The 24,436-nt window shown below is 42.5% G+C and overlaps 1 long non-coding RNA gene across 1 annotated transcript in view; it reads right to left on the bottom strand.

Annotated features, from left to right (window-relative positions):
* The window catches only part of Gm31301, a 120,560-nt gene extending 115,134 nt beyond the window's left edge, over positions 1-5,426 (bottom strand). Inside the window, exon 1 of the long non-coding RNA XR_386801.2 lies at positions 5,357-5,426. This is a non-coding gene — a long non-coding RNA (predicted gene, 31301). The remainder of the gene's footprint in view (positions 1-5,356) is intronic.
* Between the last annotated feature and the right edge of the window lie 19,010 nt (positions 5,427-24,436).

Genomic DNA, 24,436 nt, shown 5'->3' with positions numbered 1-24,436 from the left:
ATAATCTCATCTTTCTATCATCCCATGCCTTAATCTCTCTCAGAGAAGCCTTTTCTCATCTCCCAACTCCAAAGCACCCCCATGTGCTGCTCTGGGGAGCCTGTGCTTCCTGCTGCCAGGTCCCTGTCATCTCAGGCCTGTAAGCCCATCCAAGGCGAGGTTTATATGCCACTGTTTGCCAGGCTTAGCACAGTGCTCACAACACGCCGGGGCTTTCTGATGGTTGTTAAGTAGGTTAGGTCATCACTACAATTCAGTAACCCCCATCTAATCTATGTTGCTGATCACAAGACAGGGAGCTGTTCCAGGGGGAGACTGCAATGGTTATTTATGCCCTGCTTCAGGTCCTGGTAGGGTAACTAAAGCCTGGAAGCCATCATGAAGCATCTGCAATTCAAACTTGACCTGTAAAAGCTGGTGCTAGGCACAGGCATGTGGCGTTCCAGGCCACTGCTTCGGACTTCTCTACCTTCAGTTTAAAAATTCAAGGAAGACATAAGTCCTGGGGAGAGTTGGCCCTGCTTGGCTAGTTCTGGTAAACTCATAAGAACAGAACATTGGGAAGCATCCATCAAGAGGCTCTAGAATAGGCATCTGTATATTAGTAATCACCCTGAGCAAAGCTTTGCCCAAATCAATTCAGCACAACTTTTCTGTTTTGCAGAGAAAAATGCAATGCTGAGCAATCCTAGATTTGGTATGTGTGTGTCTCTGCTAGCTCATTTGTTTGATGGTATAATTAAGAGTCCAATTATTATTCATTGTTTCTGGCCAAAGGCTAGATTTTAGTCAGTGGAGGGATCAATATTAGATAGAGAACTAGAGATAATGTGGAAGAAAATCTGATGCAGGACCATCAATTCACAGCCCTGGAGAGTTGAAATGCCCAACATCTTATTTAATCGAGGTAAGAAGAGAACAACGTATCTTCAAAACGTTAATATGAGTCAGACCTGACTTAACTTAGCCAATGTTTGCATGTGAGACCCAACATCTGTTATCCCTTAGCATAAGAACTGTGCCTAATTAGCTAAAAGGATGGGTGCTCTGGCCTCCGCATCTCCAAGGAAGCACCTCAAAAAAAATAAGAAGTTTCCTTGGAAGGAGGAATGTACAGTTATACAACATATTGTCAGTACTTGGCACAAGCTTCTTGAGTCATGAGACACGAGCCCTTCCTTGGATTTTTGTTTTCTCATTGTATAATTAGCTTTGTTAATAACACAGTTTATCTGCTCATATTCTCCTGCATATATTCTGCAGATCTCTTTAGCCCCAGACATCTCACAGCATCCCCCAGATACAGCAGCTCAGTGTAGTTTGGTGTTTATGTGGCCATCTCGTTCTACACATTTCTATGCGGTGCTTACATCGAGAACTCTATTGTTGTTTTGTTTCCTTTCTGACAGGAATGGGATTAAACTTGCATTGTTTTGATAAGCTGCCTTTAAAGGCAAAGATACGTCCTCGGGGTCCTTCTTAAGATTGCTTCATTTTTCACGGGTGAATCGTGTTCCACAGCAGCTCACTTTATGCAGTAGTTAGTCACGCACCTGTCTCCAGTTTGCCGTGTAACAAGCAGCATTGCAATGAGTATTTTTCTTTGTAAATGTGAGAATTACTTTAGGGAAATGTTTTAGATTTAGAATTACCAAATAGGAGTGTAAAAATAGGATTTTGAGACTCTGAGACTATTTTCTAGAGGCAGCATTTCAGTGACATCAGCAACACTGGGATTCTTCCCTGCCCTCTTCAACTTAACTTTCTTTTCTCCTCCTGACCATCCAAGTTAGAAGGGAAACTTGTGCCTAATTGCTTTGTAACTGCTCTTTCTTTCTTTATGTCATTTTCGCCACTTACATATCTTCTGTGAATAGCCTGTTCATATTCGTTAGTATTTTCATCTTTATTTTGATTGTTTTGATATTTTCATACATGAGTATTGTATTTATGCCATTTCTATTTCTCCCTGTCCCCAGCCAACTCCTTCCATGTCACCCCCAGCCCCTCTGAAATCCATGACATCATTATTGTTTACAGACACACACACACACACACACACTCACAGACAGACAGACAGACCGAACCTACTGAGTCCACTTAGTGTTGCTTTTGTGTTCAGAGCTGACCACTTTGGATTAGATAAACTATCACAAGGTTTGTCTGTGGAGAAAAGAGACTGTTTTCATTTCTCAGAAGTCATTGATTGCCTAGATCTATTCATCTAGGGATAGGGCCTTGTGAAAGTTCCTCACTCCACATGTCAACTGATATTGTCATTATGAAGGTCTTGTTTAGACAGCTCCATTATTAATATTTTTATGAGTACAACTTTCCTGACACATGTAGAAGAGCCCACCTCACAGCAAGCATCCTGGTCCTTGGACTCTCACAATCTTCCCTCCCCTTCTTCCATGTCTCTCCTTGAGCCTTTGGTACAGGAGTTGAGCTATAGATGTACCAGCTGTGGTAAAGCAGTTCTCTGCAGCTTGACCAGTTGTGGTTTTCTTAGTCTCCATCTGCTGTACTATTTAAATGAAGCAACACTGATGAGGGGTGAGAGCTACAAGTAGCTCTGGCTATGAGGATAAGTATTTCAAATAGACTTATAAATTATAGGGATTTAGAATGAGGGCAATAGTATCTTTTCCTCTAGGGGCATCATCTTTCCAGTGTAGTTTTTCTTATTAATAGAAACTTTCTGCATATTTTTAATTTTCATTAATCGCTACTATTATTTTGTTTTGTGTATAAGTGTTTTGTTTGCATGCATGTATGTACACCACATGCATTGATCATGGTGTGAAGGCCAGAAGAGAGAGTGTGTCTCCTGAAGCTGGAGTTACAGAAAGTTGTGAGCTAGCATGTGGGTGCTAGAACTGAGTCTAGGTTCTCTGAAACATCAACAAGTACTCTTAAAATGCTGAGTCATCTCCTGGCCCCCAAACTCTTTGCATATTTTAAATATTGACCTTTTAGACTGAAAGAAAATATTTACAACATAGATTTTATTCCATTTTAGCTTTAGTGAATAATCTTTTGTTAGAACATTCACATAATCAAGTTGATCAAATCTCTGTGTCTCCCTTAAATCTTCTCTGGCCCAATATTTACTGAAAATGTTTTTAAATTTTTAAATGATTTTTAAGTCATTTTTAAATGATGCTTTCAAGATTTCTACTTTTCCTTTATCTGAAAAAGGTTTTATACTATGTCATCTTTAATTTTAATGTGATTACAGTTCATTATTTCTCTGCTCTCCTTTCCTTTTCCAGCTACTCTCATGCCCCTTCCTTGCCCCCTTTTAAATTCATGAGATCTTTTCCTTTAATTGTTATTATTACATATACATATGCATTAATATAAATACCATCTACTCAGACTGTTGAGTGTTACTCATATGTATATGATTTCAGAGCTGATCCCGTACACTGGAAAAGTATTTAGAGAGGCCATCCTTGGGTAAAACTAATTCTCCATCTCTCGGCAGTCTGTGGTAGTAATAGGAGTTCTTGGTCTAGGGGTGGGACCCTGTGAGATTTCCCCCTTCACATTAACATGTCTCTATTAGGGTTGTTCTTATCCAGGTATTTTTTAGAAAGTCATTATTGCCGAAGTGAATGAGGGTAAAACTTCTTGAAGATTTCCTGACCCTCCAGCTATTACAATTTTTGTGCTCCCTTCTCTGTGATATTTCCTGAACCATACATTGACCAGACTGACCTAGAACTCCAATGCCAGGATTAAAATTCCGCACCACAAGGCCTGGTCCAGAAAGTTTTAATATTAACATGCCTACTTTTCATATATCACTTTTTAATGGCCAAATTGCCTTTCTATTAATAAACAGGACAGTAAACCTCTTCCACTTAAACTCAGCTGAATTGAAAAAAATATACATATATATGTATATATATATATTTTGATACCTAAATTCTGTCACCATTCAACTCTGCTCAACCTAGTGGTGTCTGAAGAAATGATGTCATCATTGCTTGAGCTTCTCTTAGGGAAATATTTCCAAAGTCCCTTGAAAAGTCCTCTGTAACATTGTGGTAACTTGAATTTATGCCATTTTGAGAACTTTCTGGATATATGTTCATGTGGTCCTGATGCGTACTTCTGACCTTGGGCTGGTTACCCCTCAAACGTACCCTCATCTCAACACTCCAGGCTGTTGGGTTCAATGTCTGTGTGACTGCTACTTCAGAGGCTGCCTGCCAAAGGGATTCATTCTGCAACGCAGAGACTCACATACCACACGACTGGGATATTTACCACATAACAACAGCATAAACGATATTGCGTCTTTCTTACAATGTGTCTACAGCCATACTTGCTTCTTCAACATAACTGAGACTTTGCTTCTGTGGTTTGGAAGTCTCTTGAAGGAGAGTAATTCTTGAATTAGTTCAACATAAGTGTTTAGGCATAGGTTGTGCCTTAGACTAACTCATCACCATTAGTCCATAGCTTAGCAACCATCAGTAACAGGATCCATGACCACATGCCTTCTATACTGTCATCTTTTCCGTAAGCCACATCCGTAGAATTAGACACACAGTCACTTTCATTTATTTTTCACTGATCTAACATCTGCATCTTCATAGACAACCCATCTCCATAACCACACCCTTGCCCACAGGAAAAGTCATAATCCTATCCAGGTGGCCTCACACCTCTTATGTTTCTTATTTCTTATCCAGCTAGCTAGTTTTCTATATTCCAACAACATGAAACTGCTTAATCCGCCTTTACATGCCATCCATTTCTGGACTATTTCCCTTTCTTGTTATCCTGAGGCCCAGATCCAATACCAAACATTTTTTTTTTTAATTGTTTTCATCTTCCATCACTTCTGCCTCTAGTGGATGTTACAGTCATTTCAACTGTGTGTGGCAATTAAATTATACTGCTCTTTTATTTTGATGTAGCCATTATTCCCACCGAGGAGGAAATTCTTAGCTACTTCTATGCTATTTTGCCGTCAGCTGATCACACTGCCTACATCACAGGAGGCTTTCATGAATGCCTTTCCATTTGAATTGATCATACAGGTAAATGAGTCCATCGGCGATCATAATTCTACCAGGACTGGGATAATTTCTATTCAGAATACTCTGTGCCTTTTCTCCAAATGAGTATATGTAAACCAGACCTGGGCCCACAGAGTAAACCAATGTGGCAATTATCTTTTTCCTTACAGGTGGGCCTAGAATTATCCTTTGGTTTTTATGTTTTGTTTGTTTCCTTCTTTCCTAGAATATCTATAGCACAGCCTTGGCCTTGTTTGGGGGAGTGACACAGCTTCCTTCATTGCAATTCTAACATTAATTTAAGAAAGAGAACGACTCACCAGGGGACTGAGCTGCGTTTGTTTTCCTCTCAAATTTTAATAACACCGGCAACAGCTCCTGGAACAAGATAAGCATCTTAAACCTAGAAGAAGTGAGAGAGAGAGCAGCTTGCACCTCCTTTATATAAATTATCCTGGGTACCAGGCAAAGATGGTCGACAGAGAGAAACAGATGCTGCCTGCCTATTGCTTCTCATTCTAACAGTTCCTCAATCCCGGAGGCTCCCACAAGCACACATTTGTTCTGTTCACATACACAAGAGGGAAACGGTTAAAAAGGGCTTCTGAGATCCTCGCTTTCCTTCAAGTACTTGTGAACAAATGTTAGAAGAAATAATCGCAGCAGACGAGCATCCAGAGAAGGCTAACAGCAGCAGAAAGCCATGTGACACATCCTGGAATCCGAGCAATCAATGTTCTATTCAATCCCGTCCTCCACCCTGTGCATCAGAGCATTTTTCCCTTTGAAACTTTTGCACAGTTGAACAGGTGTACTGATCCATAGGAGGGAAAAAAAGGGAGAGAAAATTATTCATCTGTCAACAGCAGAGATTTCAGCAAATCCTTTATGATGCAAAGATTAAAAATAATCTGCTAAGGATTATCTTCAGTTTGCAGGATATTGGGGGAGTTACTTCTCAGCTGGAGATATTATGCTGATTTAATTGTAAAATATTATTTACAGCTAGTTCCATGCCAGATATTGGGAAAGTACATACCTGCCTAAGATAGAAGTTGTCAAACTTTTTCTTAAGCAAGAGATAGCAAATACCACAGGCTTTCCAAGACACACAATATCTCTTACACTCACTTAGCCTGATACCAGATAAATGGACATGCCTGTGTTTTAATAAAGCTTTATTAACAAAACAGTCAGCTACCCTGCAGCCATTGTTGACTCTGATTCTCTTACTATTACATATCTATGTCTAACTTAATAACTAAAGAGAAATATGTACCAAATAGTTGCAAATAAAATAATTGATGGGTTGTGTATGAGTCTGTGTGCATATGTGTGTGTGTGTTTCTGTGTGTGTACACATGTAGGTGCACATACCTTCATGAGTGAGTGCTGAAGGGCATCAAGTGTCTTACTCTAACTTCTTTGTCTTACTCTCTTTAGACAGGCTCTCTCCCTAAACTTGGAGCTTACAAATTTGCTTGGCTAGCCTAGCTTATCAGTGAGCCCTATTTCTGCTGCCTTTCTACATCCTAGCACTCAAGTTGCAGGCATGCATGTAGTCACACCTGGGCTCAGGGCACCTGAATGTAGGTGGTCTTCATGCTTAGACACCAAATGCTCTAACATACTAGCTATTTCCTCAGTCGTTATTAATGATTTTATAATTAATAATTATTAACACAATTAATAATTAAAGATCTTATTATCTAGATTTTGTGTAAGACAGATAAGGAAAATTTAGATTAAGGCTTATGAATTAATAAAAATCTCGTAGACTCAACATCAACTCCATCAGTTTACTAAATCTTATCAGGCTTTATATCTTTATTGATAATACCTCCCTAGCTTGAGGAATTTGGATTTTTTGGTTTTATTTGTGTGACTCTGAGTGAGTGTGATTGTGGTGGAGGGGGGAGGATACAGGTGAATGAATTCATGACACATATGTGGAGATCAAAAAACCATCTTAAGTGTTGGTCTTCAGATCTTTGGCTACAGATGGAGTCTCTCATTGGACTTGACATTCAACACACAAGTTAGGCTAGATGGCCTATTAAAGCCTGTCCTCTCCTCCCGTTTCACTATCACTAGGATAACAGGTATGTATAACCATACCCAGGTTTTTGTGTGGTTTCTAGACCAAGCTTGAGTCGCTATGCTTGTGATGCAAGCTCTTTGCTAACTGAGTCATCTCCTAAATCCTATAGTTGCTTTATGAGGCTTGGCTTCTATCAGGGAATTGAAAGAGACTATAAGAAGTTCACATTAAAGAGAGTATCTGGGGTTCACCGAGTATCTAGTTCACCTTTGCCTATTACACTGAACACCATTGTCTTAGTCAGGGTTTCTATTCCTGGACAAAACATCATGGCCAGGAAGCAAGTTGGGGAGAAAAGGATTTATTCAGCTTATACTTCCACATTGCTGTTCATCACCAAAGGAAGTCAGGACTGGAACTCAAGCAAGGCAGGAAGCAGGAGCTGATGCAGAGGCCATGGAGAGATGTTCTTTACTGGCTTGCTTCCCCTGGCTTGCTCAGCCTGCTCTCTTATAGAACCAAGACTACCAGCCCAGAGATGGCGCCACCCACAAGGGGACCTCCCCCCTTGATCACTAATTGAGAAAATGCCTTACAGCTGAATCTCATGGAGGCATTTCCCCAACTGAAGTTCCTTTCTCTGTGATAACTCCAGCCTGTGTCAAGCTGACACAAAACTAGCCAGTACAACCATGCTATCATGAAAAGAAAGGTGAGTCTGACCCATTCCCACATCCCAGAAGCTCAGTTGGTCTCCTAAGAAGGCATGAATATGAAGATATAGCAAACATGGACACACATTTGGAAATACAAAGCTATTCAATATGGACTTTCTTCTCTGTCTTACACAGCTTATTTCCTGGAGGAATAGAATGGATCTTATTCTGGGACAAGGGGATGACTGGAGACTACACTGGGGTAGCAGATGGTATACTCAGGATAATTCAGAGATTTACAAATTGATTACATACTTGTGGGCAGGGTCTAGAGAAACCACAGGAGTGATTGATACAATGCTTTATAGTTAACAATAACAGAGACACCGGTGCTCTGAGCCCAGAGGTGAAGAAGAGTCAGATGAACTCTTAAAGAGTCATTTAAGACAGATGGCTATAGGAGGCTTGGTAGTCACATGCAAAGGAATGGTGGTGGCTGGAGATGAACTCACAGAGAGAGAAGCAGGGAAATAGTCTCCTGTCTCCATGCCTCATGCTCCCTTTGATATTCTGATTGGCTGAACTAAATCATAGAGCAGAAAACAAGACAACCTCTTTGTGTGATCTGTAACCTCCAAATAAGGGGGTGGGTAGAGATAGCAAAGAAGGGGTCTGATGGGACAGACAAAGGATGTCTGGTACATCCACAGCTCAAAGGGCTGGAGAGCACATACCAATGCTATCCTCTACAAGGGTTGCTAGGTGCATCTGGGCTGGGCGGCTCCAGATTGATCACCCACACACTTTCATTTTTCTCCTGTATGAGATCTCCCCACTGTCTACAAGGAAATGAATAGAGCAATTTTCTCCTACCTGCAGTGTAAGGATATCTCTTGCCAGACATACTCACTTAACAGACGGAAGGGAATGCCAGGAAGCCCATTTGACTTCTAAAAAAACCAACCAGGGGGGCATGGGTAGTAGAATCAGAGGCCAAAGTTCTCAGCACCAGCTCTCCTCAGAAGGGGCCATATAACCATAAAATCTCTTGGGCCCCAGTTTCCTTTTCCTCACCTAAAAATAAGATAAGAAACTTTAGGATCTGTAATCCAGTGCTATAGATGTGATTAAGACATCTACTGAAATTCTCTAGAACCTTGGAAGAATTGACCTTTTTTGCACATGAGCATTTTTCTATGAGAATAATACTGGCTTTCTTTTAATAAGATCTTACTACCCACAAGGCATTTGAGCACCACACTTACCTCCTCCTCCTCTTCTTCTTCCTCCTCCCCTCACTCCCACGACCATTTTTTCTCTAGAAAAGCTCATGCACTCCTCACTTCAACATGAGTCTACTCTACTCGACCTCTCAGTGGCCCTCTGAGTGTTAGGAAGCTTCAGAAGCAGGATTCTCACCGCTCTAAAGTCCTCTAGACCAGGCCCTGGTTTCCTCCTTTTTCTGTCTCATCTCCAGTTCAGACACACATAAATGCCAAAACTACCAATAACTGCTCCTCTAATAAAGGCCCAAGGACAACATGGGAGGGCCATTTTCTGGATAAAAAAGTCTGGAGGCTTGGGTGCTAAAGTCTTCAACAGTGGCTCATGGAGTAGGAGAAGTTAGGGAAGGGTCACTCTGGATGAAGGGGTCAAGCTCCTCAGAGTCATGGAGACAAGGGAGCTACTTCACTGAGGCAGCCAGAAAGCAAGGAGGGCTTCGTGGCTAAGAAGGATGTCCTTTCTCCCTGAGGAACTGTCCTTATTAACCTACTGTAAACTTTGACCCTCTGAGTAAAGCCCTCTCATTCCCCCCTTTCTGTAGCAATCTCAAAGGACCTTCAAGGTAGTGCTCTGTAGTTGTTCTTTGGCTACATTGTGGTTCTTCTTTCTTCTACCCTTCTCCACCCTTTCTCTTCCACCCTTTCAACTCCCTAACAGTAGATAAGAGAATAAAAGATATCAAGGAGAGGAAAGAGATCCCTGAATAAAGTCAGGTGTCAAAAAGAGGGTGATGTTATCATTAGACTACATTTTGCTGATTAGGGTTTATCTATTTTCTTGGGCAAGTTTGATCTCTTTTGTCAGAATATCTAATTTCTTCTTATTGTCTCTTCTTTGCATAGAACTACATAACAAACCCTGACCAACAACAATCCACTTTGTCTCTCCAGGCCCTAACATTTATATACCCTCTGAAAAGTCTCTGCATTTCCAAATATCATACAATCACAGAAACTATCTCCAGCTAGCAAAATCATGTCCCCACCAGAACACGAGGCAAATCATAGTCAACTACTGTGGACAATCTGAAGCAGCCCCATGTCCCACACCTGGGATTAAAATGAAAGCATAGTCTTATAATATTTCTGTGTTTTTTTAAAGAAACTAAAATTCCAGAATTGTCACTGAAGTACCCCCTGATACTAAGGGATGATTTTCTAAAGATCAGAGGTTAGGAAAGGATGGGGTTTCTTGCTCCCTGAACCTGGGATAGATCAGCAGAATGAGCCAGCAGATCCATGCTCTAGGCTCGTTGCTCCTTGCTCTGTCACCATCTGGAAAGCCTCTTTGCCAGGCTCTGCCTGTCCTATCAGTGCCAAGCTGCTCTGTTGCTCATCCCAAACTGGGCAGATGCTTAAAGAGCAGATGTCAAGCCAAGATGTCTCATCCATGAAGCTCCAAAAATGTTCTGGGACCACTAAGGGTTTTCTGATCCATTCTTTGAGCTTTAGGGGTGGGAAATGGAATCCACTGAGTCAACAGTCATATTTCCTGCTAGTGTGGTTTGTGGGTGTCATCTACCATAAGTTACCAGGGATGTAAGTCCCTCAACAGAAGGATTTTCTGGCATTTCTCTGAAAGGGTAATTGGGACTCCAAGGTTCATCAGCTCTGCACCCCAGGAGACATTACTCTGGGCACAAGCAGCCAGCAAGCCAGGCTCATTTCCTCTCAGCTGGCAGGATCCATACAGCAGAAGACCTTGGCAGCCCTTGTTGATCTGGATCATGGGTGAAATGTTCTGTATGGCCTCTCAAGGGCCTCTAGATCCCACTGTTCTGCCAGTGACCTTTTCTCCATGCAGCATCCGTCCAGGTAACCATTCCTTTACTGACTCTCCTCTGCACAAGTAACTCTATAGATGTTGTCTTGAATCTATCTAGAGTTTACAGACTGCTCTGCCAGGAAACACCAGCCTCCGCCTGGAGCATGGTGGACTCTGGTTCTCTCCATGTATGGACTGCAAAGGAATCCTTGGACTTGCTTTTAGGCAGCTAGAAGGTGAGGAGTTGAGTGATTCAGTACATACCTCTGGTTCTGACTTGGCTTCAGAACGTGGTTGGCATGTTAGCAAGAAATACATTTTTCAGTCGCTGGCTTGAAGATGGCCCAGCTTCCTGCCATTGAGAATCACCTCGAGAAGCCTGAAAACACCATTCCCCTTAAATGTCTGCCCCTGGGTCTTTAGAACCTTTCACATATGGGACTCCAAAGATGAAGATGCTAAGATACAGAGCTATTCAAGGCTATTAAAGATTATGGAGCCTGGTGGTGGCAGAGTTGGAGGGCAGAGGAGGAAATGAGTCCACACATGGTACCTGCTCTGTGATGGGAGGGAGCACTGTATATCCTCTCCTTAGTTCACACTCAAAGTAGACATTACTCCTTCTTATTATTACCATCACCCATGAGGACACTCTGTCCCAGCCTTCAGTTCTCAGATAATGTTCCGTCATAACACCAGGCTCACTTGGATTTCTTCCACTCATTTTGAAAAACCACTTTTTCTTTTCCTAATGCCAGAGAATTCTCTTCTTAAATCTAAGAACTTACTCTAGTGATTTACCTCTTCCTGACAAGGCTGATTTTAGTGGAAACTGCATAAGATTTAACTCTGACCAGAGTCCTAGTTTGTCCAGCACACTGCCATAAACTCTTGTACCATAAAAAGCAATAATGGGCTCTTTAGAGATGAGGTCTCATCTTCCAGAAAGTCAGTAAAATACCACCCCCCAAAATGTTCACTGCTGGAAAACATATGAGGAACTGAAGAGACATAGTTTCAAGGTTAGTCAACTATATTTGTTATTTATGCATTTTTATTGTGGTTTTATTTATCTAATCATTACATGTAGTGTGGTTCACAAGAACTGACCTGAAAGAAGGATGATTTGAGAAGAAAAATATGTTTGGGAGAGGGAAAGAAGATGAGGATAATGGGAAGAGTTTGATAAAATAGCACCATTTATATGGTATATATGAAATTATAAATGAGTAAGTACAAGATTTTCAAGTATAAAACACTGAGCCCTCAAAAACATTAGCCAAACCAGTCATAAAAGTATAGTTGTGGTTTTTAAGTGAAATAATCCAAACATATCAACAATATGATGAGCAGATAAAATGTGGAATAGTCACCTTCGGTCTATTAAATGGACTTCAAGGCTAGTATCAAAGAAAATGACCTCAAAACACAGTAAGAGGAACAGAGATCACCCAACAACTTACATAGTATGACACTGAGTACTGGAACTGTAAGATTTAGAAAGTCATGAAGATGATGACTCTTCCAATCTGGGGACAATTATGTGACTAGGACAGGGTCCCCAGGATCTTTCTTGGAGAAAATGTCTTTACTTCATAGATGGGCACAACGTGGCAGCTTGTGCTTTAATTTAAACTCTATACAAATACTTTTGTATGTGTTTTTCTACATATGTGCCCATCTCCTTCTCTCAATTTAAGATCCATAATTTTTTTTCTTATCTTGTGTATTGCTGTGCCAGCAGTAGCATCAAGGAGACATGCATAGGTAATATCCAGTATGTATTTTGAGTAAGTGAATAAGGTTATGAATCAGATTTTCACAGGCAAACTTTAGTAAGCTAATGAGAACAGTGTGAGCTGTTAGTCTCTATTAGTTCACTGATCAGAAACCTTGGGTGGCTCACCTCATGGGTATATGCAGAACCAATAAACCCAAGCAACACAACTATTAACCACTTTTACCCCATTGTCTGTGGGACATAGAAATGAGGTAGGAATGGCAAAGGTTACATGGGAAAATATCAAAAGGGGGCAGAATGAGACTGCTCATCCATTTGAGGGCTTTCATTATGGTTCTATCCTTTGATCCCTCACTGTCTATATCTCTGCCTGTCTCCCTTTTTCTGTTCTCCCAGACCTCATAGAAGTGTGAGTACTGCCTCTGAAACTTAAACAGATTCCTTAAGACTGCTCCTCTCTCTGCAAGACTAATAGCAACATGTTCCAAATTCTCCTGTGTGAACCCACTGTGCTTCACTTTAGGTGCTAAGACTCTGACACACTTTCAGCATCTTCTCTTCACCTTGAGCTTCTGTTGACAGTGTTTTCCATGGCCTTGGATGCCATCTTCTCTGTTCCACTTCCATCCCTATGTCTGCAATGCTTGAATAAGGAGCCAATGCTGTAAAACAGTCCCAAATCTGCCCAGAGAAATATATATATATAGATATGGATATAGATATAGATCCTCCATTCTAAATCAAACTGCACTTAAGTTCTGATAAAAAAAATGTGAATAGACAAGAGGCCACTCAATGTCACTGAGGCCACATTAGGCAAAAATTCTACCACTATCCTGGCAATGTCTTTCAAACCTAAAATCCTTTACCTATTAAATTGTTTCCAACTTATGGATTGGAAACTTAGTCCAAACAGACTCAACTACATTCTTTTCCAAACTGGAAATCATCAGTGTTCACTCTGGACTCGGATCACATTGGGTAGCCTAATTGCTTGCTTGTGCCCAAAGAAATCACATGTATACCGTGGTGGAGTTTGCTGATGGGAATGGAAGGCAGGGGGTAGTTATGTTGGTTATTTAATTATTTTCCCTTATGACTGTAATATGAGATGGGGTTCAAAATAAAACCCACCAAATGGATCTCACCCTGCTTCTTTTAGCGCCATAAAGGACTTATAAGAATGATCTGTTATCACACAGCAAGATCAATGCTAAGAAGAGCCCTTCAGAAGAAGGGGGAACAAAATATTCACAGGAGCAAATCCAGAGACAAAGCATAGAGCAGAGACTGAAGGAAAGGTCATCCAGAGACTGCCCCACCTGGGGATCCATCTTATATATAGTCACCAAATGCAGACACTATTGTGGATGCCAAGAAGTGCATGCTGACAGCAGCCTGATATAGCTGTTTTCTGTGAGGGTCTGCCAGAAAATAAAGAGGTGGATGCTCTCAGCCAACCACTGGACTGAGCATGGGTTCCCCAATAGAGGAGTTAAAGAAAGGACTGAAGGAGCTGAAGGAGTTTGCAACTCCATGGGAAGAACAACAATATCAACCAACCAGACCCCCCAGAGCTCCTAGGACTGAGCTACCAACCAAGGAGTACACATGGAGGACCCATGGCTCCAGCTGCATATGTAGCAGAATTGGGAATCAATGGGAGAAGAGGCCCTTGGTCCTGTGAAAGCTCAATGCCCCAGTGTAGGGGAATGGGAGGGCAGGGAGGCAGGAGTGGGTGGGTGTCTCTTTTCCACTAGATGATTTTAGCTCCTTTGTCAAAGATCAAGTGACCATAGGTGTGTGGGTTCTTGCTTCATGACTTCATATGCATCTCAGAAGTCAAGCACAACCGCCTTGTGAGGCCAAAGAATAGTGGTGATGAGGATTTGTCAAGGGAATGAAGAGATGAAGTGGGGTGAACAAATAGCTTAAAACTGACGAAGTTTCTCATAATTCAACTATGCAATCAGATACACTTACATGTGGATATTGAGCTCCTGCTATGTAGTAGACACTACTCTACCCAGTCAGAAATGGATAGCAGATGATGATGGAAATAATTCCTTGAGTTTATACTCTTGTGAGGAAGGAAAGAGACAAAAGTAATGTGTAAATATTGACCTTATTTTCTGCTAGTGGCTGACTCAATGGTTCTGAGCAGAGACACCTGTAAACTCACACAGATGCAGGTATGGCAGCTCTGAGATCTTTCTCCTCTACTTAACTATTCCACTCATCAGAAAGAGAAAAGAACAATAGAGAAGATTTGGGAGAACCCAATATCACCAAGACTCACAAATGTGAAAAACACATATTTCAAACCCTAACTCTGCCACTGCTCTAGCTATGTGGTTTGGAGCAATTTACCTACACTCTCTGTGACTTGATTTCATTAAATGTCAGAATATATTATAAGTCAACTATATCTTGGGTTGGGGTTCATATTAAATAAGATGATATCTACAGAATATCTACCATAAGTGCCCAGAAAGTGTTTCGTGTTAAGATTGCTTCAGTGTTGAAGCAACTGACTCTGAAAGGTTTGGTAATGTGTGTTAAGATCAAAATTCCCAAATCAGCAGGAAGCAAGGGCAAGTCTTTGGAGTTCCAATCTCACATGGAATAATACAAGAGATACAAGAGATGTCAGCTGATGAGAAGGCAGCATCCACAGGAAGATTAAAAGATCAGTTTTGTGGGGTTCTCTTATAAACCAGCCACCAAAGCAAACGATTCAGTGTATTTCTTATGAGTGCTCCTTTGACATTGAGCCTTAAGCCTGTGGCGGGACTCTTCTGGGAGAAATGAGAATAAATCTACTTATTCAAGGTGAAGACCTAGCAACAGACCAAGCCACGATACATGAAGCCAATGTGTTTGGCAAGATACTTAGAAGGATGTGGGCCATTCAAAGGCATCTGAGTCTTTAGAAGCCCACCCCAACACAGATGAGGACTCCTGAGATGAGCAGCATCCCTGTAGCTCCCTAGGAATCTTTCAGGCAGTCGAAAGAGCCCACCAGAGGATGTGGCCTGTAACTGTTACTACTTTCATAATCTTGGGGAGGGGTCTGTGAACCTTATAATTTTCAGAAGTTTCCTGATGCATGTAATTTTGTTTTCTTCCTGAGCCTTAGGAGCCTCCTCCTCCTCCCTCTAGAAGAAAGGGCTTCTAGTCAGAGGAAATAGCTATTCAATGAGCCCATTCATTATACAAAGATGTAAAAAGTTCTGGAAAACTAAACAGCTTGTCCAGGGTCACTTAGCTGTTCAAAAGGCTGTCCAGAGATTCAAACATGTGTCTTTGTTTTATACCTTCTTTGTTGTTCCCTATACCCAACATCAATGTAATTGCAAATTCTTTCATTTTTCTTGCCTCTGTTCTCCCAGCTTGTAAGATACATTCCCTGGCCATATTCCTCTCACTGTTGAGCATGCTTGAGGGTCAAATGGCATACACTTTGTTTAGCAGCACATAGTAGCACTCAGAAAGTATGACTATATACCAAAAATATCTGTCACAGCGACATCCTTCTACCCTCCATTTCCCCAAGAATGCTTTGCTAAGAGGCTCAGAGTGTCTGAGGACAGGAGCCCTTCAGCATAAAGGTACCCTTCTGAGGAAGACAAGGGGAAGAGCCTGCTGTCTGGCTTTCCAGGACCTGGCCTCCTACCCTCCAATTCCCTGGTTCCCTTCAGAAGTTTCAAGAGTGTATCCCTTTAAAACCAAGAGAATGACTATAATAAACATCTGAGAAAAACACGCTAAAGGAAGAAATACTTACTTTGCTCAGAAGCTACACATGCCCATGGCTGGCTGGCCAAGGTGGAGGGGTATGTGGAGCACAGCTGCCCAACTCACCATAGCAAGGAAGCAGAGACACAGACAGAGCAATGCACTCTTCAAGGGCATAGTCTTAATGACTTAAGTCTCCAGCCAGGCCCTACCTACCTCTTAATGTTCACACCACCTCTCAAAATACTTCCCCCGGTTGGGAACCACGCATCAAACACATGAGGTTTTTTTTGTTTGTTTGTTTTGTTTTTAAGCCAGGAGTGGGTGGGGGTGGGGAGCAGTACTTCATATCCAATCTTCTAAAAGCTAGTTTGTCTTTATAGTGGAGACTTTTTAATGTCACTCATACGTGAGTCACATGCATACTCATCATGGTTTGACTCTCTTGTACCAATAGGCTCACTTTGGCTTTAAGAATGTGTGAGATTCCTGCATAGACCACAGAAAGAGTAAGGAAGTGTCCATGATAGCTTTCTCACTGACTGGGGCCACACAACTCTGAAGTATGTTCACCCACATGTGTCAGGGACGCCCAGTTGTCCACACTCTCACCTGCCTATTGGCCTTTACTGCCTGCCCCATCTGTCCTTCCTTGGATCATTTGTCACCTAGTCAGAGAGGAGCTCCTTCCAGGGAAGTACAGCTGGAGACAGATGGAGCCAGAACTCTTTAATCCAGTGGGTGCACAGTAACACTGCCCATCACCCTCAGTTACGTCCCCTTCCTACTGAGGATGCTTGACAACTTTCTTACTTGTAGATAGAGCTTATTGCAAAAATATCCAAACAGCTGATACTGGGGATTAGTACTAAGCCACTATCACCAGCCAGTTTACCTTTGTCTTTGAAAATGCCATGAACCATGCCTCTAGCTCTACCGCTACCCCATCTATCTGATCAGTGTGGGGTTCTTGCATGGGTCCTTGCATCTGCTCCATGGTGTTCTTCCCAAGGGAGGGCTGGAGAAAGTAGTCCGTTTTTTGTCACATCTCTGAACAAAGAAGTTTTAAGCTGAGCAGTACAAAATAAATAGATTTCCTGACTCAGCAAAGATTTATGCTAAACAAGTCTTTTATGAAATGACCGACTGCAAAGAAGAGTTTTGTAGCTATAGCTTAAGAGAATTCTCAGAGGAAGAAGAGAGCCATAATTCCCCCACTAGCTGACTGTAAATGCTTAGGGAGGTCGGCCCTGTTGCCAACTGGACTCTAAGCAAAGTGCAAAATAGTTTTTTGGAAAGGTATGTCTGATCATGCATTGATCCATTTAGAAAACTTTTTTGGGCACCTACCCTATGCTCCATAAGCAGTAATCTAGGAAATGGGGAAGCAGCAGCAACCGAACAACAAAGGACCTGGGAGCCTTTTGCCTTGTGAAGCTAACCCTCTGCACCATTTATCTATTGCTACATAAGGAGAATAACCACACCACAATGGTATAGAGTGATACGCATTCTATGGATGAGCAATATGGTCTGGGCTCAGCAGCCCCGAGGGTTTAATCATGCACCTAGATTCTACCTATTTGACCTGGATTGTTCAAGCAACTGCAGCCATTTGGAGTTGCCTGAAGCTTCATGATCTAAGATGGTCCTAATCTCTCTAGCGGGTGGAGCTATCTGTGGCTGGCTGGTCTCCGGATCTCCATTTGGGGCAGCTTATCTTTGTTCCAAATAGGCTCTTGCTCTCTAGTGCATTTGCCTCAGAAATGCTATGATATCATATCTAGAGAGTTCTGTTAGCTATCATGTGTCACAAGGCCATTCCAGAGGCTTAGTTGCTCCATCTCTTGATGAGAGATCCTTCAAAAATGACAAGTGTATGCTTATAGGAATAACGTGTGACTTTCCCCTTGGCCTATTGCTTTTCTAATGGCTTAGTCACATAATAATATATAAGAGACACATAAGAATATATAATAATACACATAATAATACATTTAACTGAATCTCCACTACCGCTAAAAATTACCTGCAGAACTTTTTGAAAAAGGAAAAGCTACTCCCAATGGGATAATGAGAACCTACACCCGCCATGACTCAGCTTCCCGGGTGGTTGTACATGACAGCCTTGAGAGTCACTGGTTAACGTGCTGTGAAGGAAGAGAGAAGCAAGGCAAGGATCTCAGTAACGAGAGACAATTTAAGATGCACTAATGAGGGGAAGATCTTCTAAAGAGGAAACAGTGGAGCCAACCTAAACAAAGCGGGAGCACCCTGGCCTGATGCCAGAAGCTGACAGAGGAAGATGGGGGAAATGGGAGCAAAGCTGCAAGGGAGGCATCTTGGAGGAAAGTTCTAGAACCCTGGCACCAGTGCTTTGCCCAAGCACGCTGCTGATTGCCTGGGCCTTGCAGCATGTACTAGGGTTTTATAGAGAAGTGAAGCAATAAAGACCTGAGAAAAGGGGGTTGGCAAGACAGCTTAGCAACCAATAGTGTGTGTGCTTTGTTCTTATAAAGCACCAGAGTTGGGTGCCCAGCACCCAAGTAGAGAAGCTCACAACTGCCTGTGACTTCAGCTCTAGAAGATCCAGAAGCCTCTTCTAGCTTCCATAGGTACCTGAAGTCTCAGTCTCTCTCTCTCTCTCTCCCCCTCCCCCCCACACAAGTAAATAAATAAATAAATAAATAAATAAATAAATAAATAAAATATAATTTATTTTTAAAACCCCAACTGACAAAAAAAGAGAGAGAGAGAACTAAATAGACCATCTGCGGAAGGGCAAATAACTTTTATGAACTTAATTTTTAGAAAGAGTCATGAACTCAGTGAAAATCCCTGGGAAACAGGAGGCAAGAGTTATTTTAACAAGGTCCATTTGTGCAGAATTATCTCAGAATCAACTTCCTTCCCTGTGCATGTGTGTGTAACACCCTTACTTATTTATTCTCCTTCATCCCACTCTATTCTCTACATTTATAAAACTACTTCTTATCAACTCATAGGACTGTCCAAGGATCTTCAGGAGAGGCACATGCCCCCAGTCCCTGTCTCTGACAAAGTGTTCGTTACTTACAGTATATATTTCCTGGAAGCAGCTACTCACTGTGGAACCATTACTTCACAAACCAGCTTTGTCTTCACTGGGCAAAGTGATTGTCTGTCACCTGCTGGAGTCATCTAGAAAGGAACGAGCAGCTCTGTTGGCAGGGATTGAAGCCCTAACAAGCCAGCACAGCTATGGAGTAGACAGAGTGTGATTTAGACTGTAAACCCCAACCTCAAGGGCTACAGTTGGACAAGGGCAGATTAGTAATAGTGACATCCCCTCTCTCATCAGCTTCGTTCCTAGTCCTGGTAGAGTCCAAATCAGGAGAGTTTCTACTGCCCATGACCTCACCTTCCAGGCTGTCACTAAAGTATCTGGGTCCCATCAGGAGCCTCTCCAGCCCCACTGATTTGGGGTCTGTAGACTTGGGAACATAGATTTGTTTGTTTTCAGCAAGCTCTCCCAAGCAATCAATGCTGCTACAAGTTAAAAGTCTTAAGTTTACGTGACCATATAAGTGTAACTCTCAACTCGCAGCAGTTCAATGTATTTTTCATTGGCCTGGTTTGTAAGCCCACACCTAAGCCCTTTTCTAGAACATATGAGCACATGAGGCTCCAAAGCAAGACTGTGAACCCCTTACTCTGGTAGAAAGAAAACACTTCTTCAGGGAAAGACTCTTAGGACGTTCTAGAAAATAATCTCTCTGCAGCTCACAATGCTTGAGACATCCTTCTGCATCTTTTTCAGAGCAGGAACTATGATTCACACACACACACACACACACACACACACACACACAACTATCTGGCTTCAGACTGCTAGTCAGACGCTGACACTGGGAGCCGCACAAGTGAATAGCTTTGTACATCCTGGTGTGTGAGGCTGACACCTGGCAGTGAAGAAGGAGGGTGCCAGGGCTGGGACACAGGCACACGGCCACAATGGCTGCCCAGCAGGCCTTCCTTGTCTTTCTCCTCCTCTCCCCTTGTTCTCTATTTCCTAGAGTGTTCTCTCCTGTCTGTCACTCTCTTCCCTTATATCCCCCTCCTTTCTACTTCTTATACTCTCTCTTTTCCCCTTCCCCTCTCATTTCTCCTCTGCTTCCTTCCTTTCTCCTGACTTCACTATTTATTATAGCAACATGGATATAGCAAGTATCCACCAGGGGCCCAATGTTGGAAAAGAACATAGGAGTGTCCCCAGAGGACCCAACAGGGAGGAGTGAGAGAATAAGTTCTCAGGTGAGGAGTGATAAAGAGGAGACACCTACAGGCCCCACCCAAGTCAAGCTGCCTTTCAGAGAAGTAACATCAAAGCATCGGCCATCTAATAACATAGTACACAAACTCAGAACCAAACTAATTGCAACAGAAAATCTATTCTTGAGATGAGCCATGAGCTATTTCATCAAATGGGCCAATCCACTCATGACTGGGGTATCAATCATCTTTTAGATGTTATACTTTCAAATACCATTAACATGGAAGTCTGGGGATCAAGTTTCCAGCACAGGAAATTTGAGGGATAACATTCAAACCACAGCAGAGGAGAGAGAAGCCCTTCATGGAGAATAGAGTTCTAACAGTGAGGACCCCAGAAAATACACACAAGAAACACGAATGCATGTTAACGCCAGCCAGGGCTGGGTCACACACTGACTGACAGGAGGTAATGCCTTGCAAGCTAACAACTCTGGACTTAACCCTTTAGTGTCTAGCTGAGGCAGGGCAGGAGTGTAAGGTCCCTCTACCCAGTGTTAAAAGAGAGGCCACTTCCGCTTCCAGGAAACAGAAAGCCTATACTCTCTGTTCCCTCATATTCTTTACATTCTCTAGAATTAAGGTGTTTATAATTATGAAATAGAAACAGGCAGACAGAAAGAGGGAAGCTTTAAAATTAAGGGTGAAAAATGGCCACAGTTTCGATTCTGAAAGTGGGTCAGTTGACAAAACAGGAGTATGTTCTCAGAGTAATTCACAAAGTTCAATAAAATAACACTGTATGTCCTGCCCGAGGGTACAGGGTCAACCAGCAAGGACAAACAGCTCCTCTGGAGCAAAGGCCTTCCTCTCACAGAGAGTATCCTACACTGACTGGAATGTGTTGCCTGCTTCACTTACTGTCATTCTTGTTTACAGTACGTGAAGAAAGGCTCGGACCAAGGACGATGAAACAGGAGGCTGCATAGCTAGCTGTGTTTCAGTTTTTGTTGTTGTGTTGTTGTTTTGTTGTTGGGTGGTTTGAGCTTATTCGGGGATGCTCAGGGAGACAGTTTGCTTCTCTGTTGCTATAACACCAGAACCACAAGCAACTTGGAGGAAAGGGTTGACCTGGCTTACAGCTTATAGGTTACCGTCCATCACTGAAGGGAGCAGAAAACCTGAGGCAGAAACAGAAGATCACGAAGTGTTGCTGCTTAATGCCTTGTTCCCCTTGGCCTGCTCAGCTGCCTTCTTTATACAATCCAGGACCACCTGCCCACAAATGATGCCATCCCCAGTGGGAGAGGTCTGCTGACACCCATTAGCAATTAAGAAAATGCCCAATAGACATGACCACAAGCCAATCACATAGAGACAAGTTTTCAACAGGTTCTTTCCTCCCAGGTGTGTCAAGTTGACAAAACCCAGCAGCCGCGCATGAGAATATTCCCAGCTTCCGTTCTATCCAAAGCTAACTAGAACTGAAACCTGGGATCCCTGCCCAGATTGTACTCTTACTGGGCCATCCACCTTTGACTTTCCCTTTTCTCACTGCAGTCACCCATCCCCTTGGAGTGCACCACATAGAAGCATTTTGCTTCCAAACTTCCAGCTAGCATCTATCTGCCTAGCGATGCCTCATTGCTGGTTAGTGAAGAATCTTCAGGATGGAGGTGAGCAATCATCACCCAGTCTCCTCCCTTGCAAGGAAGAGGCACTGTGATATATTGGACTCTTTACCATTTTAACTCCTTCTAGGATCCAGAAGCACTCGAAACAGTTCCATGTGCTAAAGAAACATTTGCATACGTTCCCAGTAATTACTGGTCAGGAGGAGGATCCTCAGCAGAGATGACAGTGATGGGAGTTGAGACAGGTTGATAATTAAAGATAACTGGAACGGAAAGATAACTGATCTATCCCCACAGAGTCAAGACTCTTCTCATTATCTAAAAATTGATATCATTACTGGGATTTTTTGTTTCTTTGTTTGTTTGTCTTTAGAGACGGGGTTTCTCTGTGTAGCTTTGACTGTCCTGGAACTCACTTTGTAGACCAGGCTGGCCTGAAACTCAGAAATCCACCTGCCTCGGCCTCCCGAGGGCTGGGATTAAAGGCATGCGCCACCACACCCGGTATCATTACTGTTTTTGTCTTTGTTTTGTTTTTCATCTTCACTGATGTGTACGTGTACGTGCCTGAGTATACAGATGTGGACATCATGTACAGAGAGTGTCGGATCCCTTAGATTAACGGTTCTAGGGCCTAGAACCAGAGCTGCAGACCGTTTGAGCTGCCCAGTGTGTGTGCGGGGAACTCAACCCAGGTCTTCACCCTTCTTTACTCCCGAATCATCTCTCTAACTCTTCCTCAGTCCTCTGGCCTGAGGAGAATCCCACTCTGTTGTGTCTAGCAAAACACGTCCCTGCCTACAAAGACATAAAGCTAATCTACGACTCCTGTGTCACGGACATTTACCCGTACTGTGGACGATGCAAAATTCACAGATGGAGAAAGGAGGCTGATAGAGGAAAAAAATGCTGCTTCTCTCTGAGTATCAGAAACAAGAACCACTAAATGGTGGTGCAGAATTTGATACCACACAGACTTACACACAGATGCTAATCCTGGAAATTACAGTGTGATCTTCACCAAGGAGTTGACTTCTCTCTGCCTGTCTTTACTTTATCAACCCCTAATATGTAGCCTCAATGTATACATTGAATAGGATGAGGCCTAAGGTCCCTGCACCTCAGTGGGAAAGGAGGTCAGTGTCTCTACCAGGGAGCATCTGTTACTGGAAGAGCAGCGAAAGGAGGCCTTTAATTCTTGCTTTCTCACATTCTTTATATTCTAGAATGAAGATGTTCTCCATTATGAAGCCCAAGGGAGGGCACAGGAAGGAGACTTTATTAAGGATGAAAAATGGCTACAATTTTGATTTTGAAAGTAGGCTTGCTGACAGAATATGAGTATGTTTTCAGAATAATTAACAGGAAAGCCAGAACTGAGGAAATTAATTGCCTCCGGTGGCGACCTTGAGGCTGGTACACAGGCCTTCATTTCTCAGTGAGAACAGCAAGGCTTGGTGGAAAATCTACTCCTCATCCAGGAGACTGAGAAAGGGCTCTGTCTATCAAGAAAGCATCATCTTAAACCAGGATAAATATCTGTTACACATACTTATCCTGCCCAGGCTGCTCTTAGTCATGAATAATTAGCATGCACTTTACAAATGAACCACCTACCTCTAACCCTAACTCTACTCATCTTAAGTCTGTTTTATAGGAAAAGAAAATGATTCCAGGGTATACAGCTTCCCCACAGACACACACTTAGCAGTCAAGGTCACCAGTTAGAGCACACAGTTAGAGCATATGCTTAGCAACACTGTGAGAACACGGCCCCAGTGTGGGGAGGAGGAGGACAGGAGACTGAGAACATTGGAACCAGGCTTCCAATGTATCAATGACAAGTCCATCGATCAGTGGTTGTAGTACCATCATGTTGTAGCTAGATGACCTTGGTTAGCCTTGTAATTGGAGTGTCTCCTATAAGTTCCTGTATGTCAACATTTTGTCCCCGGTTATTGGTGCCTTTTAGGAAAGTGCAGATGTTAGGAGGTGAGCAGGCTCTCATTGGAGGAAAGCTTTTATAGTCCTGTCCCACTTTCTGTCCATCCTGTCTCCCCCTTCCTGTTTCCCAATGATGTAAAGAGATGGAGAATCTTAGCTGCACACTATTGCATTGGAGGTTCCTACCTTCATGCTAGACTGTATACTTCCTGGAACTGTAAGCTAACATCCCCATCTCCTTCCTCCCTTCAGTTGTTTCTTATCCGACAACTTGTCACAGCAACAACAACAAAAAAAGTAACCGGCACAGTAGGTGTTTTATCCCTGCTAACACTCATTTTACACAG

Source organism: Mus musculus, chromosome 19 (genome assembly GCF_000001635.26).
Source record: "Mus musculus strain C57BL/6J chromosome 19, GRCm38.p6 C57BL/6J".
Classification (NCBI taxonomy): domain Eukaryota; kingdom Metazoa; phylum Chordata; class Mammalia; order Rodentia; family Muridae; genus Mus; species Mus musculus.
The sequence above is the reverse complement of the archived record's forward strand: the minus strand, read 5'-3'. Positions and strand labels throughout refer to the sequence as shown.